Raw genomic sequence first — 18,418 nt, 5'->3', positions numbered from 1 at the left:
CCAGCTTGCATTAAAACCTGGCCACTGGGAGGGGAGGATCCGCCTTCAGACCACACTCCATTGAGCTGTGGTCAGACCCAAGAGAGAGACACAGGAGATCTCTAATACACCCCTTCACAGTTTGGCTGAGGCGCATTCTGGATTCTTTTTAATTAAGAATTAATTAAGATCAAAATTGTTATTTCCTTTCACCCAGAGTGAACAGGATCTTTTCCTGAGACACCGTCTTGCAATCTCCCATTACCCAGGCCCTTGCAGAAAGCAGACTTTCAATTTGCAGAATCTGCCTTGGCCAGTCCTATTTCTTCAGTGATGGTTTGGGGTAGTGGCTTTGAAAGCAGGTAAAAGATCCAGCTGATAGAAACACATACAGACACCCTGACTTATCCCCCATGTGTACATAGTTAAGATCAGGGGCTCCCTGATCTCTGGGCAAATGGGTAGAACACTCACACACCAGTGAACTTCATCCAGGGATCTCCTTTGTGGGGAGAAAATGTGGGTCTCTCAAACTTAATGTCCTTTTCCACCACTGGATGCTGTTAGGACGGCCTCACCACCTAACACCCTGGGATGCTGCCTCACTAGGAGAATGGGTAAAGAAAAGAGCCCAGGGCAAAGGAAACAGAGAAGAGGGCGTGCTTACCACCCCTGAGAGCAGAGGAGCACCCACAACAGGACCCACCTTCTGGGGGACCTGGCCTCTTCTGGCTGCTTTGTTTGCTCAGCTCATCCTTCAAGCTTTAACTCAAGATCCCTATTCTTGGGAAACCTGTTCCAACTGCCCGCTTCATGTCACCAACCCCAGCTTCTGCAGCCTGGTTGCTGAACATCCCAAGTCACTCATTGGCCCTGCACTGGTGATGGTCTTTCCTCTCAAACTCTTCCCTCCCTGGCCAAATCATGAGCCCCTTCAGTTGTGGGAGGAAGGAGATGAGTGGAGCATGCCTTCTGCCCAAATTTCAGCTCCTGTGACATCACTCAGCCCTGGCAGTTTCTTCACGACCTTTTGGTTATTGACAACAATGATGTGAACTGATTGTGTGCCAGGGTTTTCTCCTTATTGACGTATTTGTGATCAGGGCTTTTTTTACTCACAGGATTCTGGGATATCCAAGGCCAGAGGGGATAAGTAGCTTTGAGGCAAGCATCCGTTCCCTCTCGTGGATCGTGGGTGCCTGGAATCCTCCTTTGAGGCAACCCAGCATGTCTGGGCTGGGTGGGGAAAAGGGTGCTTAGATCAATTAGCAATGTCTGCCATGGTAAGGGAGCAGGAAGGAGTGGCGAGTGAGCCGCAAATTTGACACGCTTGATCTCATCCAACTGCTTCATCTCGCAGTGGAAGAGACTGAGGTGCAGGGACGGGAAGTGACTTTATCCAAGGAAAATCAATTTCCTAAAAGGGCTTTGCGCTCTGGGCGATGAGCTAACGCGTTGGCACCGCTCACTTGTGGCTGTCATGAGCGTGGTCTCCATAAGACCATCTTCCGCTTCCCTTTGAGGTGGTGGATTTTGACATGGGAAGACACATTAGGAAAAGGCATGACTCAGATCTTCTGAAGCCGCTAAAGAGCATATTAAGCCATCAACAGCTTTTTTTGATTTTTTCGTTTTCTTGCAGTAGTTCAACAGGGTTTCCCCCGCTTTTGAATGTAAGCAGACTCTCCCCCTTTGTAGCCAGCCAAGTGTCCCCCCCCCATAAATCTGTTAGAGTAGGGAGGCTTTTATGACTTCACAACTGAAAGGACCGAAGAAAAGCAACTGGATGTCATAAGAATTCGTGCCGCTCTTCCTGAGATCAGTCCCCAAGGTTTTAGCTGGGACTTTGCTCTCTTCATTCCTTGAAATTGGCCATGCCCTGTCGCATTGAGTATTCTTAGTGCTGACTTCCTTCTGAATGGCTTTCACGTTCGTGGTTTAAACATCTCTAGCCCCAGCTAGACAGCAAACTCCTCTAGGCAGTGACTTACGTCTTACCCCATCTCTCTCACGCCCAGCAGACGACCTTGAACTCTGCCCATGTGCTCGCTCCTTCCTTCAATCCCGGATGCTTGCATGCCAAAGCCATTTGTGGCATGCCTGGCCTCCACTGCCAGAACTCATTACGGAGAGAGCTGCTTGGGCAAGATGGGTCATGCAGATAACATTCACAATTAAAATTCTCAAGGAGCTAAGGCTCCACCAAATGTGACTTTTCTTTGCACAGCTTGAGCTCCTTAAGGTGGTAAATGCCGCGGACATGGGGTTCCAGAGGGATCTGATTAAAGGGCAGATTTGGAAAAGGTGATGAGAACGTGACATCGGTTCCTTGAGGGGAAAAAAAAAATGTCTCCAGCTTCAAAATCCTATTATTTCCCTCCTTTTATTCTTTTTTTTTCCCTTTTACATATTTTATGTGAAAATTGTCAAATAGACATAAAAAAAAACAGAGGCTAGGAATAATGAGCCCCACACATCAGCCACCTCTCATGATCGTTTCATTCACATATTTCAGTGTATAGCTCTGAAATGTAAGGGAATTTGACAAGGGTACTCATGATGTCATTACGCATCTGAAAATTTACAATTCTTTAATAGCATCAAATATACAGCCCTGTAATTATCTCCTACATGTTCCTGTTTTCATTTTTGAACACTTTGTTTCTGTATCCAAATAAGGTATAGCAGGAGTTCTTAGCTTGGAGCTATTTTGCTCCCAAGAGGGGGCATGACAATGTCTGGGGACAGTTTTGGTTGTCACACTGGGTGGGGTGCTGGAGGCATCTAGGTGGAGACTAGTGGGGATTCTGCTGAACTTCAGCACAGCCTCCTGACCTTCCAAAACAACAAAGAATCACCCAGCCCCGAGGGCAAGAGTGTGCAGGTCAAGAAACCCTGGTCCATAGGTTGCCTCCTTCTCTCTTTTTCTGGCAAATTATTCCTCGAGGCAATCAGAGTCGGTGGGGTCCTGGGGTCCTGCTGCTGCGGGGTCTGGCGGTCTGCTCTTTGCAGGTCAATGGTGCAATCACCCATCTTCCTGGAGCCAAATCAGCTAGATGATTGGCTTTCCCGTGTCTTTCTCAAGGTGGACCCTGTGCACTGACCTGCCCCAGAGACAGGACCTGGCTACAGGCAATGCTGCCACGCGCCCACAGGGTGAGAGGAGAGGTGCCTTGGGGCCCGGACTCCATGCTGGCTGCCCCATCTGGCCTCCCCGTGCAGCCTTCTTCCAAGTGGGCCAGTCCTCCTCCTCCAGCTTAAGCAAAACATCTATCCTTTCTGTGGTTTTAATTTGACACTAAGAAACTTGACATTTACACAGATGCAAGCTTTCAAAGCAGGTTCCAGGAATTCAAGTTATTCTTAATCAAATGAGCCCTTGAAACAATCCGGAAGTGCTCCCTGCTGCAGCTGACACTGAAGTAGCTCCAGCACCTCACACAGCAGCCCCCACCGCTGGTCCAAAAGCCAGACGCCTGTCACCCAACAGTTCACAGAGCCACAGACACAAAAGTAGGGAACAAGACTCCTGCCCCATGGGGAAAACAGCTCAGAGCCCTGCAATTTAATTTGTAAGATAGGTGAGGCCCTTGCCCAGTAACTGCTTAAAGTGAGGCATGCCGTCAGCAGCAAGAGGTGAGAATTGACAGCAGAGCCAACAGAGGGACTATTTAAAGTCCCCGTGGTTTGGGCCTAAGTAGGGTGGCGATGAATAGCCTCACTCAGCCTGCAGCTCCTGGGGTGGTAATTACCATCCCTGTCACCAGAGGTGAAGACACTAGATTGTCAAGAGCAAGAAGGAGCAAGGAAAGAGCCATAGAGCCTCAAGGATGGACAGCGGCTGCTCATTGCCACTGCTCCGGATGCTGGGAGTCTGGGGGTCAGAGACAGGCCCAGCCTTGGAGAGAGTTATGTGGGCAAACAGGAAGGATTTGGGGTAATGAGTTCCATGGAAAAGGGAGCACAGAGCAGGTAGATCTAATGCAGTCCAGGAAGGCTTCCCAGAGGAGGTGACAACTGGATTGAGCCCAAGAGAAACCAAAACTAGCCAAGAAAGGGGACAAAAGACCTGCCTGCTTTGGCCTGCCAGGGGGTGGCCTGGAGTGCAGAGCACAGGGGCCTGGCAGGCGGGTGGCAGGCAGTGCTGGACGAGGATGCTCCGAGCGACTGAGCGACCGAGCGACCGTCAAGCACTCACACTGTTCTCAGAGCACAGGGAATTCTGAAGATCTTCAGTAGGGGAGGCACAGGGGATTTACATTTTGGAAAAGTTTTTCTGACCAAAAGCATCAGGAAAGAAAAGGTGAGAAGAGGGTCCTGGGAGGTGGCGGTGGCATGGCAGAGCCAGGATGACTTAGGGACTGTCAGTGACTCTGGCAAGCAAGGCAGAAGGCATGAGGACAGCACAAACAAAGAGTAAGGGAAGGGACGGTGGGCTTACCTCATTTCACCCTCCCACATCCCCAGAAGGCAAGGCCAACTTTCTGTATGGGGACAATCCTGGCACTATCAAGACCTCAGATGGCTGGGCATGGTGGCACGTGCCTGTAATCTCAGTGGCTCAGGAGGCTGAGGCAGGAGGATCACAAGTTCAAAGCCAGCCTCAGCAACTTAGTAAGGCCCTAAGCAACTCAGTGTCCCCGAGTTCAATTCCCAGTACCAGAAAAAAAAAAAAAAAAAGATCTCAGCAAATGATGCCCTCTGGCTCTGACACTCAGTGCCAAGCCTGTTCCAGGCTGGCAGGGCCGGCCTGCATTTTACTCCATTTTACATATTCAATTGAAGTATATGCTCTTTTTTAAAATTTCTTTTCAGTACTATGGATCGAACCCAGGGCCTCGTACTCTGCCCCTGAGCTACACCCTCAACTCCAATATATGCACTTTTTAGGAAGAATTCTATAGAACCATTCAAATAATCAAGAGTGTATTCCCTGGGGAGAACCAGATAACATGGGGTCTGGGTCCCATTGTTGAGCGGGGACTAGAAAGCTTGCACTCCAGCCACTAGACACATGGGCTCCCCAAAAGGCCCTGTCAGTCCTAGGGGGTGCCAGGGCAGGGCAGGGGTCTCCTGGAAGGGCTGTATCTCACCTGGGGACTCGTGGGAAAGTGATAAGTCTTTGTGAAAGGACAGTGTGTGTGGCCTTTGTGAAGAGCTCTGAGCAGGCCACAGACCAGGGGCTCTGAACCAAAGCCAAGGACAGCAGATCCACCAGCTAGCAGCATTTATTTACTTAAGTATGATGGTCTCCACAGGAAGAGGGGAGTGGTATATTTCAGGCTCTCTCTCTCTCTCTCTCTCTCTCTCTCTCTCTCTCTCTCTCACACACACACACACACACACACATCCAGGCACACACACAGTTTTTTAAATGTAAAGAGCAAAGGGAAAAAATGTCTACTTGCACATCTGGCTCATTCTTTAAATAGCTCATTCCAATAGCTCCTTTTCTTAATTCATGTTTCTACCTTTTTCTTCCAATAGTCCTGCAGAAGGAAAGGGGGTGGGTGCTGAGGTCTTGCAAGGATTCGGCAATGGCTTTGGTATGCTGCTGCCTACACAGCAGTATTTAACCCAATTACAGGATAATAAGGGCTCAGACAAATTATCTGCAAATAGATATGTCTATATGTAAACCCTTGTATTTGGAACATGCATGTGGAGCCAAAGAAAAGTTATGCACTTAGCCAGAGAGGGATTCAGCTCACAGCTCCCCGGGACCAGCCCGGTGTGTGGAGATACTTGAGTTAGGCAAAAAAGAAATCCCAGGTACCGCCGAGAGGGCCCTGCCCTGAAGCCACCTAGATGAGAAGTTTGGCACAAGGTGGGGAAGCCCTGCTCCAAGACCCCATCTGGGTTCTGTGCCCACCCTGTGACCCAGGACACACAGAGTGGGTAGCCCAGTGTGGCCCTCACCTAGGCTGCACAGCCACTCTCCTCCCCCTCCTTAACAGAGAACAAGGACAGACATCTAGAGAAATGCCCTCAGGCAGGTCCAAATGGAATCACTGCAAGCCATTAGCAAGGTGGATGGGCTGGGCTGGGAGTGAGTGGGAGCAAACGGATAAATTGCAAAGTAACCAAAGCTTTTATGCATTTGAGGTTTCCAAACCATCAATCAGCCCTCCAAGAGCTCCCGAGCTCATCAGGCCTCACGCTTTCACTGTACAGCAGAGCAGAAACAGGTCCCCAGAGGAGGAGCCTGGATTACAGACAGGGAAAGCAGATACCGAAAGAACCCTGTGCCCTGTCCCCAACACAGGCCCTTTTCAGGAGCAGCACCGCCATGACTTGGGGACTAAGAGGCTGTTCTCAGCAACATCACTCTTCTCTGAGAACACACCATTTAAAAAGAAACTGAATATCTCAGCTACTTGGGAGGCTGAGGCAGGAGGATTGCCAATTAAAGGCCAGAGTAGGCAATTTAGTGAGACTGTCTCAAATAGAAATGGGGACCCAGGAGCATAGCTTAGAGGTAGAGCACTCCTGGGTTCAATCCTCAGAGCTGTGGGGGGCGGGGCGGGCAGGGCATGAAGGAAGGAAGAATGGGAGTAACAATTTATACTCTTGGGATTTCTTTTTCTTTTTCTTTTTTTTTTTTTTTTGTACCAGGGATTGAACTCAGGGGCACTCAACCACTGAGCCACATCCCCAGCCCTATTTTGCATTTTATTTAGAGACGGGGTCTCACTGAGTTGCTTAGCACCTTGCTTTTGCTGAGGCTGGTTTTGAACTCTCGATCCTCCTACCTCAGCCTCCCAAGCCACTGGGATTACCAGCGTGTGCCACTGTACCCCACCAAAATTTTAAAAATGCAACTTACATGCGTAATAAAAGTGTCTATCACATGATTCAAAAATCCCTTCATTATGACTGTGATGGCATGCATGCATGCACACCCATGCAAGTGTGATGGGGACTGCGCTGGGTGTGGGTCTGGATGAGACCATGTGAGTCTGTGTGGCAGTGGCCCCTTCCACCCAGCATCAAGATCCCTCCTGCCCAGTGCTAGGACGTGTTACCCGTTGTGTTGATTTAACAGTGTGCACATTCCTCTATGTGCCCACGGTTGCTTGCCCAGCTACAGCTTTACCTACTCTGATGTGTTCTGTTGCACCTTAAAAACTGTTTTCTTTAAACAGGGTATTTGCTATTTATGTGGGGGCCATTGAAACCTGCCCACATGTGAGCCCTGGAAAGTAGTTCTGATTCTCGGGAAGAGGAGGTGTACCAACTTCCACAGCCTTCTGGGTGGTTGTGAAGAGAGGGCTTCTTGGTGAAGCTTATTAAAGACCCCTTGATAATCTCCTCTGTCATTTCCAGGGACGCCCTAAATTAGTCCGCAAACCTGCAAGGCCTTGAGGCGGGGTGCATCAGGGCCTGGGGGGATGAGCCCCGATGCCCACCTCAAAAGTCCCCCATCCGAAGCCAATCCCAAAGAACCAAAGACTGAACATTTTCTCTGACATGCAGATGCTGATTCTCAGTAAGGAGGGAGGCTAGAGAAGAACAGAAGTACTTTGGATTAGACAGAGGGGAGTGAAGGGAGGGGAGGGGGCCTGGGGGTTGTAGGACCGTAGGATGAATCCAACATTACTACCCTATGTGCATATATGATTCCAAGACCTGTGTAACTCTGCATCATGTACAACCCGGTAAATGAGAAATTACACTCCATTTATGTATGACGTGTTGAAATGCATGCTACTGTCATGTATAATTTACAAATAAAAAATTTTTTAAAAGAGAGAAATAGATAAACCACAACAACAAAAAATCCCCCATCCAAACTCTCAAAAAATGCTTCCAGTCCAGCCAGGCCTCCTCCTGTGGCTTCTACCACCTGTTTCCAGTACCAAGGTTGTTAATTGATTTCAGTGTTCAAAGGACAGCAGAGCAGAACAGGGAGCAGGGTGGGAGGGCGGAGGCCCTGCCACTGGGTTTTTAGACAGGAGGCCTGGCTTTCGTCGACACGAGGAGGTACCCAGGTGTTTTTAGGCAGCCTTCAGTGCAGGCCTGGCTGGCTGGAGTGGATTTCAAATTCTCTGTTTGCCAAACTACACTTTCAAGAGGTGTCAGATATCGAGAAACCTCTTCCCCCAAGCCAAAGCAAGCATCTGGGGCCCAGAGAGGTGCAGAACGGGCTGGGAGAAGATGCTGGTTCACAAAAAGGAAAAAGCCAAAGCAGAAAGAAAAGCCCCTTCACATCGTGTTCCAAGCCGGCTGTTGCTTTTTTAAAATAATTGGTTAAGCCATGCGGGGAGGCAGGTAAGTCTGCTCTGCGTTGCAAAGCAGCAAGGCAGAGGCTGATCTGTTCTGTGGGAGTTTTATTTATAAGTCAAGGAGAGTGGCTGTGTCTCTGTGACCTGAGGCCACCTAAAGGAAACCCAGAGGGGGAGAAGTGGCAAGAAAAGGTGTGAGGCTCCCGGAAGGTTGGGAGGAAAGAGTGGGGGGCAAGCTCCCTGCTCCAGTTCCCAGGCCCCTCACCAGGACAAGGGGACATGGCTGGAGGAGTTCAGGGACCCCAGGCTGTCATTCTCCCAGCCACTGCTCAGGGCCTCAGTTCTTAAGTTGCTTCGTTGCCTGCTGCCCCCACTATGGGTTCAGAATTCTTCTCTCTAATCACTCATGAAAGCATAAAATTAAGACATTCTGGGAAGCCAAAGGAATCTGGTTTAAAATGTGTGTTTGGGGAACGGAAGGCATTAAAAGAATGCTTGTGTCTGGACTATTCTGTTGTTTTCGTCCCATTCTCTCTTCAAATTAATGAATGAGTCACGCTAGTCTCTAGGCCTGTAAGGGCCTCTGTGGGGGAGGCGAGGGAGGGCCGGGCTCTGACAATCTCATTTTCTCTGGCTGTTTGGACTCTTCAACCCATGGCTGCTTTTCTCTTTCCCTTTCTATCTATCTCCAGAGAAAAGATCTTTCTTGTTAACAAGCTGCTTACTTGGAGACACCCCACCCCCACCACCCCCGTCATGGGGACCCTCCAGGGCTGGACCCCACACCTGGAACAGTCAAGTCCCAGGCTAAGCAGGACAGCTCTCCTGGGCTCTGGACAGTGCAAACCTGGAGGGCCGCCCACCGGGCACCTTGCTGGGATGTCTAGTGGAGCCCCGACTTCTCTCCACATCCCTGATTCATGCCTGTGCCTGCCTGTGATCAGAACCCTCAACCCAGGGCACCCCTCAGTGATGATAGAAATAGCTCCGTCATTGGATGGTTGGAGAACAGTCTCTCCATCTACAGAAAACAAAGACCCCCATTTCATGGGACGCCTTCCCTCTGGTCTCCCTCCCAGGGGGCCCCTCCCTTCTGGACCTTGACCACCTGCCTCTAATGCAGGGCTCACTGTGCTGCCAAGCCTGTGCTCTGACCCCAAGTGTCCTTAGCCACTGGCAGCTTCACAAGGGGCATGTCCTATTATTATTTCTTGAGAAAGCCCTTTCTTTCCTCTAGCCCTCTAAAAACACCTCTTGCTTCTATTTGGCATTAGGGACTCCTCCGGTGGAGGGGGGAGGGAGAAAGGCAGGGTGCCACACTTGAGCTGTTCTCTGTGGCCCTATGCAGTTTCTGCAAAGCCACCTACTCCTCCTGCTCCTCAACCCAGTGCTCTTGCCTCTGCTTTGGGGCTTCTCAGCTTCTCTGGGGACAGAGGAAAGAAGAGACCAGAATTTATTTTATAGAGCACCTACTCTGCACCAGCGTGACACACCATGCCCACAGAACCCCACAGAGTCTGAATGTGTCACAGAGACTGCTGAGGCTCGGGGAGTTAGTAGGCAGCCAGAGTCACCTGCCAGAGAGGGAGGCATCGCTGTTCCCTGCTGGATTTGTCTGCCTGCACAGGAGTCGCCTGCCTCCTGGCCTCAGAAGCACTGGCCCAAGTTCTAACTCATTTTTCTCCTTCCAGAAGACAGAACTGGCAGCAGTTCTCAGAGTGCTGGCCCACAGGCTCCGTGTGAGGGGAACACTGTAGCTGGGGTCTGGAGGGCCTCTGCTGGGTGGGAGGAGAGGGCTGGCAAGCTGTTCCCCCTCCCATCCCTCCCTCTCTCCATCCCAGCCAATGTCCAAACTGCTTGAATCGGTTGTGCCAGAATCAGATGAAGCCTTGTTACCAAGCCACATGGCAATGACTAGGTAAATTGGTGAGTAGGCATCCGATGAACTCACTGTAAGTCTGATTTAATTACAACACTAAAAACTTCACATCCATAGATTCCGTCGTTGTAGGTTCTTGTCTGTGGAATATGGTCATTTGCTCAAAATAAATTGAGGGAACACTGTTTATATATGCCAGTTTCAAAGCCAGGAGAGAAAAGCTGATGTTTATGCAAGATGTGATCATAAAATAACGACTGTGTTTTTTCAGCAAACAGAAGAGGACTCCAAAGACATTCCACTGGAAAGCTCCAGCCTGTTCCAGGGAAGCTGCCATCGCTCAAGTACCTTGTGGCATCTCTTTTGGGATTGCCTTCAGAGTCCATTTGTGTGGGCCACGTGGAAAAAATAATAAACCACTCCATCCCACCTCGTTATTGACCAAAAAGTTCTACTCCCCGGTTTGATTGCTCATCTAATTCACTGGGATTGGCTTCCAGGGCCTTTCAGTTGCTTCTAAATTTCAGATCAACCCTTCAATGAGGAGAACTAGCAGCCTGGAAGGATGTTTGCAAGACAGAGGAGCATGCTCTGAGGACAGTCCCCAAAGAGCTGACTCCAGGCAGGATGGGCGGGCGAGGTCCAGGTGGAGCTGAGCCTTGAAGGACAGTAGGCTTTGAGTAACAGGAGACAGAAAAACTCTACCAAACACTTATTCCACGTGGTCCTTCTTGGGAGCTTCGTGTCAGTGGGAGGTGTCACAATCGTCTGGTTGTAGATGAGGGATTTAGAGCCCAGAGGGAATTCCTATGTCCCAGTCACGCTGTGCTCTGTGCTAATGAACAGCAGAGGTGCAACCTGATCTTCAGACTTGGTGTGACTGCATGCACCATGCCTACCTTCCCTGGATGTCCCACGGGCTGGCAGGAGGCAGGAGGCAGGAGGCCACGGGAGTAGTTGGGGAGCGGGTGAAGGAGCATGGCCAAGACTGAGTGTGTAGCTAAGAGCCATGACCTGAGCAGGAACCACAGCAGGACTGGCACTTTCTGGACCCAGATTTAGAAGCCATGAGGTTCTGAGAGGCCCCCCCATGGCAGACCCTACAAGTCTCCCCAGGAAGCGCCTGCCCCAGCAGCCTTCTCTAGCCTCCCAGAGTTCTGCTAGTGGCCCAGGCTTATCAGGTGGCGTCCCCACGTGAGGCACTGAAGTGGCCATGAGCAGTGAATACAGCTGACCCTGTGCTTGGGAACTTTGGATCTCCTGGAGAGACATTTGTCTTCTTTGTTTTGTTTGTTTGTTTGTTTGTTTGATTTTGGAGCTATCCTGCCTGGTTCCCAGAGTCCCAGCTATGGAGTCCCTGCTGAGATGGTCCTGGGGTTTGGTTGTGCATTTCTGCATAGTTCCTGGTTGTGCAGCATCTTGGCCTCCCAAGAAATTTTACAGACTCTCAAGTGCTCTTTTTTTTTTTTTAATTTTTTATTGTGGGTTGTTCAAAACATTACAAATTTCTTGACATATCATATTCCACACTTTGATTCAAGTGGGTTATGAACTCCCACCTTCACCCCATACACAGATTGCAGAATCACATCAGTTACACATCCATTGATTTACATATTGCCATACTAGTGTCTGTTGTGCTCCGCTGCCTTTCCCATCCTCCACCCTCCCCCCTCCCCACCTCTCCCCTCCCCTCCCCTCCTCTCTCTCTACCCCCTCCACTGTATAACCCTGAGGGTCTCCTTCCATTACCATGCAATTTCCCTTCTCTCTCCCTTTCCCTCCCACCTCTCATCCCTGTTAAATGTTAATCTTCTTCTCCTGCTCTTGTCCCTACTCTGATCTTAGTTACTCTCCTTATATCAAAGAAGACATTTGGCATTTGTTTTTTAGGGATTGGCTAGCTTCACTTAGCATAATCTGCTCTAATGCCATCCATTTCCCTGTAAATTCTATGATTTTGTCATTTTTTAATGCAGAGTAATACTCCATTGTGTATAAATGCCACATTTTTTTTATCCATTTGTCTATTGAAGGGCATCTAGGTTGGTTCCACAGTCTTGCTATTGTGAACTGTGCTGCTATGAACATCGATGTAGCAGTGTCCCTGTAGCATGCTCTTTTTAGGTCTTTAGGGAATAGACCAAGAAGGGGAATAGCTGGGTCAAATGGTGGCTCCATTCCCAGCTTTCCAAGAAATCTCCATACTGCTTTCCAAATTTCAAGTGCTCTTTAATAAAGCCCTTTTCATGCCGACTAGCGGGGGTCTACTCTACTGTCTGCATCTGAGCACTGTGGTCGATCCGTCCTTCCATACGTTGCACAGTGTGTTCTTTTCTTTAAATAATTTGTTCAACATCTCTCTGTAGGATTTGTGCTTTGAAGTGCATTTTTCTTACTTCATATGCCTTGTGACCTCGTTATATGTGCTAGAAAGGAACACAATGAAGCACAGAGAGATTGAGAAACATAACTCAAGCCACACAGCCACATTTGGGCAAGATTTTCAATGTGCTCGCCACTATTCTATAACCAAAAGTTCTGGGAGAGGGATGGGCTAGTGAAAAGACCATGGCATGTGTGTCTTTTTAGAATGAGGAGGCCCAATATGCCACTTTGAGGGCACCTGTCTGCATTACCATAGGAAGAGTAGATGCAGAGACACTGAGGCAAGGGATCAAATGCACAAAGAAAAGGTCACTGGGCAGTGGCCAGTCCTTGGGGTGCCCCCTATCTTTGGGAGTGCCTTGCTTGCCCACAGAGGTGCATTCATGAGATGGGGCCAGCTTCCAGTGAATCGAGACCATATTTATTTTTTGGTACTAGGAATTGAACCCAGGGGTGCTTAACCACTGAGCCCCATCCCCAGCCCTTTTTTATATTTTGTTTAGAGACAGGGTCTCACTGAGTTGCTAAGTGCCTTGCTAAGTTGCTGAGGCTGGCTTTTGAAATCACGATCCTCCTGCCTCAGCCTCCTGAGCTGCTGGGATTACAGGCATGTGCCATCGTGCCTGTCTCGAGACCTTATTTTAAAGACACTTAAGTAGCTTGTTACTCTTAGGCTACCGTGGAACCCATTTTGTGGCCAGTGCCATGGACTGTCCTCTCAGCTTCCTGTATGCCATGTTCACAGGGGACAGTGGAGCCTGCCTTCCTTCCCTGGAACCTCACCAAGTTCTTTCTGGGGCAAGAGGTAGGGGTAGTGTCTGCATTCCCCAAAGCGTCCCTCTCCTTGAAGTAGGCAAATTCCCCTGTGTGTAGTTCTCTGTAATAAAGATCTGGAAAGCTCACCACTAGCTTCCTCAAATCAGGTAACAAGGAACTGAGAACATGGCCCCAACAATTTCCTTCACCAGGCTCCTGGCTCTCACTCCTGGTTCCTACCCTGACCCCACCACCCCCTCCCCCAACCTGGGGCCCTGACAGGTGACTTCCCCTTGCTGGCCAGAGGTGGGTTGGCCGAAATCCAGAGGGGCACTGCTGGTGGCACAGTGGTCTCCCCCCTCCTTTCCTGGCCCACTCCCTCCCTTCCACCTTTACCTCCAACATCATCCCTCCCTCTACTACCTCCCTCCTGGCTTACCACACCACCCCCACCAGTTACCTCCCTCACCCTCTCTCCTCGCCTCCCTCACTCCTTCACCTGCAGACTCCGGGTTCCCTCTGTATCCCTGCACCTTGGATCCTCCACCAGCTGTTTCTCCACCCCATCTGTGACTGGTTGCTTTGAATAGAGACCAGCTATGGAGAGAACAACCCCAGGCCGGCTCACTGCAGCCTCTCACTGGGTGTGCTCATTGCTAGTGCAATTCATAGAGAAGCCAGCTCAAAATGGACTTGAACAGTAATGGAAGATGAGAAAGTGCAACTGAATGCCCAGGAGTGAACACCTTCAGGAGTGGTTTGATCAGGACTGTGTCTCCCTTTCTCTGAAATGTGCTCAGCACTGCCCTTTTACGGGTGGGATTTACCTTCATTTCAGCATCACTTTTCAAAAGTAGATAACTGTATAGATACAATACCGTGAGCAGGGAGAGAGAGAGAGAGAGAGAGAGAGAGAGAGAGAGAGAGAGAGAACCCTTCCACCCTTCCTAAATACTTGACAGGAGTCCTGCCCTTCCCTCTAAGTGAGACAGCCTGACACAGTCACTAAGGCCAGGAGAAGATGGAGCAGGACATGATTGGCTCATGAGCTGGGCAAGGGATAAATTCCACCAAAACAGAAAATGGGTGCCCATTCTGGCGGCGGGGGTGGGGGGAGGTGGAAGGGGCTAGGAGGTCCATACCCAGAGAGCTGGTCTTAGGTCTTAGGCAAAGAGCACCCTGGGCGTGGGCTTTAGATCCTGACGGGTCCTACTGGGACTCCACTCTCAGACCTGCCACTCTTGGGTTACAGGAGCTTTAGCAAGTTATTGATCTCAACGATCCTCACTTTCCCCAGCTGTGAAACAGGCATGATTCTACCTGCCTTCCAGGAATTAACACAAGCAGAAGGGTCTGCAGGATGTTCTCTACCCCAGGCAAGGCCAGGTGGGAGCAGTGATCACCAGGAGAGAATTGTTGGGTCCCAGAGCTCAGGAGTAAGCTCTGCCCCTCTCCACCTCTCTGGGGGAAGAAATAAAGGAATGGTCTTGACCCTGCCATTGGTGTTGGGGTCCAGGGCAGGAGCTTGGGCTTGGGAGTCAGATAGCACTCAGTGCAGTGGTTAGGACCTGAGTGGTTTTCCCCTGAGGGATGGCTTCCTCCTCTGTAATAACAGAATAATAATTGGGGGTTAGGGTTGTGGCTCAGTAGTAGAGCACTTGCCTAATATATGTGAGGCACTGGGTTCAATCCTCAGCACCACATATAAATAAATACAATAAAAAGGACCACTGATAACTAAAAAAGAAGAAGAAAAGGAAAATAATCATTGGGTTCCCTCCACGGGGTGGGCTGGGAACTGTGGACTATGTGGACTCGTTGGGGAAAGGAAGATGACTTATCAATGTCATTGCTATTATGATCAAATGACAACAAAAATATTTGTATTTGGGGATGCTCTTTTCACGACATCTCTAATGTTCTAGGATCTTTTGATTATATCCAGGTTCACTAATAATATAATATTATATTAAATTATGTTGTAATATATCATATTAAAATGATATTATATTATAATAAATAATATGTGTAGGATACATGTATTATTTTTCTAGTTAAGTTGCACCCATATGTGTTCATTCAATCAGCATTTACTGAGCATCTACCAAATGTTAGGTTCTCTGCCAGGAGCTGAAAACACAGTGGGTTGCATCTGTGGGTGTCCGGGTCGTGTACTGCACAATTCCTGGTGTGCAGTCACATCCTAATCTATGTAAACGCCCCCCCCCCCCGCCACCACCATGGCCTGGAATTGCACAGTGTACAATCATGCAGTTCCGTACAGGTAGCTCTATCTACTCCCCATCGAAATCATCCCACCATTATATAATGGAAAACTCAGATGTGTGCAATGACGCAGAATTAACGAGGCTGGAGGAGGGGAAAGAGAGAACCAGGTGGAGGCTGGAGATGCTTCCTAAGAGGGAGGCCAGAAGAAGGCCCATGTGTTCTCCAGACCTCCCGGTACAACCTTGGGCGAAGACCTTTCCGAGGTCCTGACATTTCTGTGTCTTTGAATACTTGGAACTTCTTCAGCCACTGCAAGAGCTGGGCTGTGAAGCACAAGGGGAGATGGGGACAGAGGAAGAGTCTCAGGGACAGAAGGCCCAGCAGCCCCAGCTCAGAAAGATGAACCGACTTCAGATCTCCAGGTCAGGGCTGTGCCTTCCTCTGAGCTGGGCTGGGAGGACAATAACCCAACATTTGAAATCCCCTCTGGAGGCGCCCTTATGGAACCCTGCTGAGGCCCTTGGAAGACAATCCACAGAAGTCTGCATAGATCCTACTGGCCTCAGAAGGGAGCTGCTGGAAAGCCTGTTATTAGACTTCAAAATGCCTTAATCCAGTGCACAGAGGCACACCCTCCCTGTATGCAAATCTCCTTTCCACCCTCAGGGTGCAGCCATTAGTCACCCATGTCCCCCCAGCTGTTAAATCTAGTTCCTCCAGAGAATTACCTGGGGTGAGGCTGGTGCCTCAGAGGGCAAAGGTCTTACCAAGATCCACTGCCAGGCTTCTCCACCAGAAGGTCTGACAGGGCCCACTGCCCTGAACCCGGTGGAGTGGCCCTCCTCCTCCGGGAGGCCTGTCTCCCCAGTTTGGCTGTGGAGTCCCAGGCCCAGGCTCAGGGCTGGGAACGGTGAGGGCCCTGCAGGTGCAGGTGACCCAGTGGGTGATATTTAGGAAATGGCCCGCAAACTTCATCACAGTTTAATCTTCCAAATTGAGAGAAACCTAGATGCGGTCTTTCCATCAGAAGAGTCCAAAGCAGGCCGGGTGCAGGAGCACAATATGTAATCCCAGCTACGGGGAGGCTGAGGCAGGACTATCCCAAGGTCAACACCAGCCTCAGCAACTTAGCAAGACCCTATCTCGCAACAATACGAAGAGTGTCGGGAATGTGGCTCAGTGGTGGAGCACCCCTGGATTCCATCCTGAATGTCCAGAGAACTTTGTCTTTTACTGGTCTTCATTCACTCAGAAAAAGTACCTGTGAATCAGCATGCGGAGTCCTGGAGAAATCTGGAGAGGGCAGGACTGCGCCATGCACCCGCCTCGCACTCCAGTGTGTGGAAACTGTCTCTGCCCAGGGTCGAGACTCTGCTTGCTGACCTGCAGTGTCCCTATTGCCAACCTTGATAGAAGGGTGTTTTTTTTTGTTGTTTTTTTAAATAGCCAGTGCTATAAGGACAGCTGCTCAGTGGGCGTGCAGGGCACCCCTGGAATATTTAGCTAAAGCAGATATTGAGCAGGAGCATCTGGAATGGAGTGTTTGGTGAGGGCTTGCCAACACCTAGAGAGCAGATAGAGATGACAGTAAGTGTGAGCTTGCACTACTGCCTATCCCACCCTCGAGGCCACCTTGTAAAATGGGGGTGGTGGTGGCTTCTACTCTGCAGGTGAGAGTGTGACAGTCTGTGGCTGAGCAGCACAGGTCCAGGTGGGTAGCCAGCTTCAGAGCCAGGATTCATGCCTCAGCAGCCCTAACCACAGGGCCACACTGGTGAGCGTCCCCCAGAAGGGGACACGATGTGGGGGGCACATATGTCGTCTCTCCCTTTCCATGTTGCCTTGAACTGGGGCAAGATCTAGCTCTCGGCAGACAGCGGATACTGGGTTTTTGGACTGGGCCCATGTGTGTGCGGGAATGACCGGTTGAACTGAAGTCATGGGGGAGCAGTGACAGGGTGGGGCGAAGGTGACCCTGAAGGTCACTTCCTGGAGGAGGGCCATGGGGCCCAGAGTTAATCCTGGAACGTGGGACCAGGTCTCCACCATCGTTACCCTGGGCCCTGGCGTGCTGGAAACTTCCACCAGACACTTGAGACCAAGTGGAGAACTGCGTCCGGGGATTGTAGAGGCAGGAAGAGTCTGTGTGGCTCAAAAAGATCCATCTTTCCAGTTGTTGGTCTCCCTGGAGGAGAAGAGGGCCGATTAGCAGCTTTGAAGAGGTGGCTTCCAGGAAACAAAACACTCCCCATCAGCAGAAGAAGGTGTTTACCGGCAGGTAGGGCCTGGCCAGAACCTGTGGCCTCCTGTCCCAGTCCTAGACACTCTGGAGCCTGGCTTTCAAATTCCATAAGACCCTGGGCTGAGTCAGCCCCAAGGTAGTGAATGACTGGATCCCTCCAAAGTGATACTGAAAGTCCTACTTGTGAGAGAAGGCTGAGCCAGGCAAGAGTCAGCCCTGCTGGCTTGGTTTGCGTCGCCAGCCCTGACCCCTGTGGACGCCTGGGAGTCTCCTATGAAATCCACTCCAGAGCCTCAGCCAAAAGATATCTCAGCTGCTGCCATTGGCGTATTAGCAGGAACTGGCTTCTTGGTTCCCAGGCAAATCCTAGGAAGCATAGAGTTGGGAGCAAGTGGTATTTTTTCCCCCTAAGGAAAAGAGATCATCTAAGACCAAGATTGGTGTCCTGGGGCTCTGCAAAGTCAACTAGGAGGCTGTGTTAGCTTCCTGTTGCTGTTGTGACAAAAGATCACAAACCCTGCAGCTTAGAGCAGCACCCGTTCCTCCTCTCACAGTTCTCTAGGTCTGAGGTCTGGACAGTGTGGTTCTGCTTAGGGTCTCATGGGCCCAAATCAAGATGCCCTCTGGTACAGGCTCTTATCTAGAGGCTCTGAGGGAAAATGTGCCTCTAAGATCATTCAGGTGTTGGCAGAATCCGGTTCCTTGCTGTAGGTCAGCTGG

This window comes from Marmota monax, unplaced genomic scaffold (assembly GCF_021218885.2).
Source record: "Marmota monax isolate L192 unplaced genomic scaffold, Marmota_monax_Labrador192_F-V1.1 WCK01_AAM20220418_F8-fsc00187, whole genome shotgun sequence".
Lineage (NCBI taxonomy): Eukaryota > Metazoa > Chordata > Mammalia > Rodentia > Sciuridae > Marmota > Marmota monax.
Note: the sequence above shows the minus strand (reverse complement) of the source record.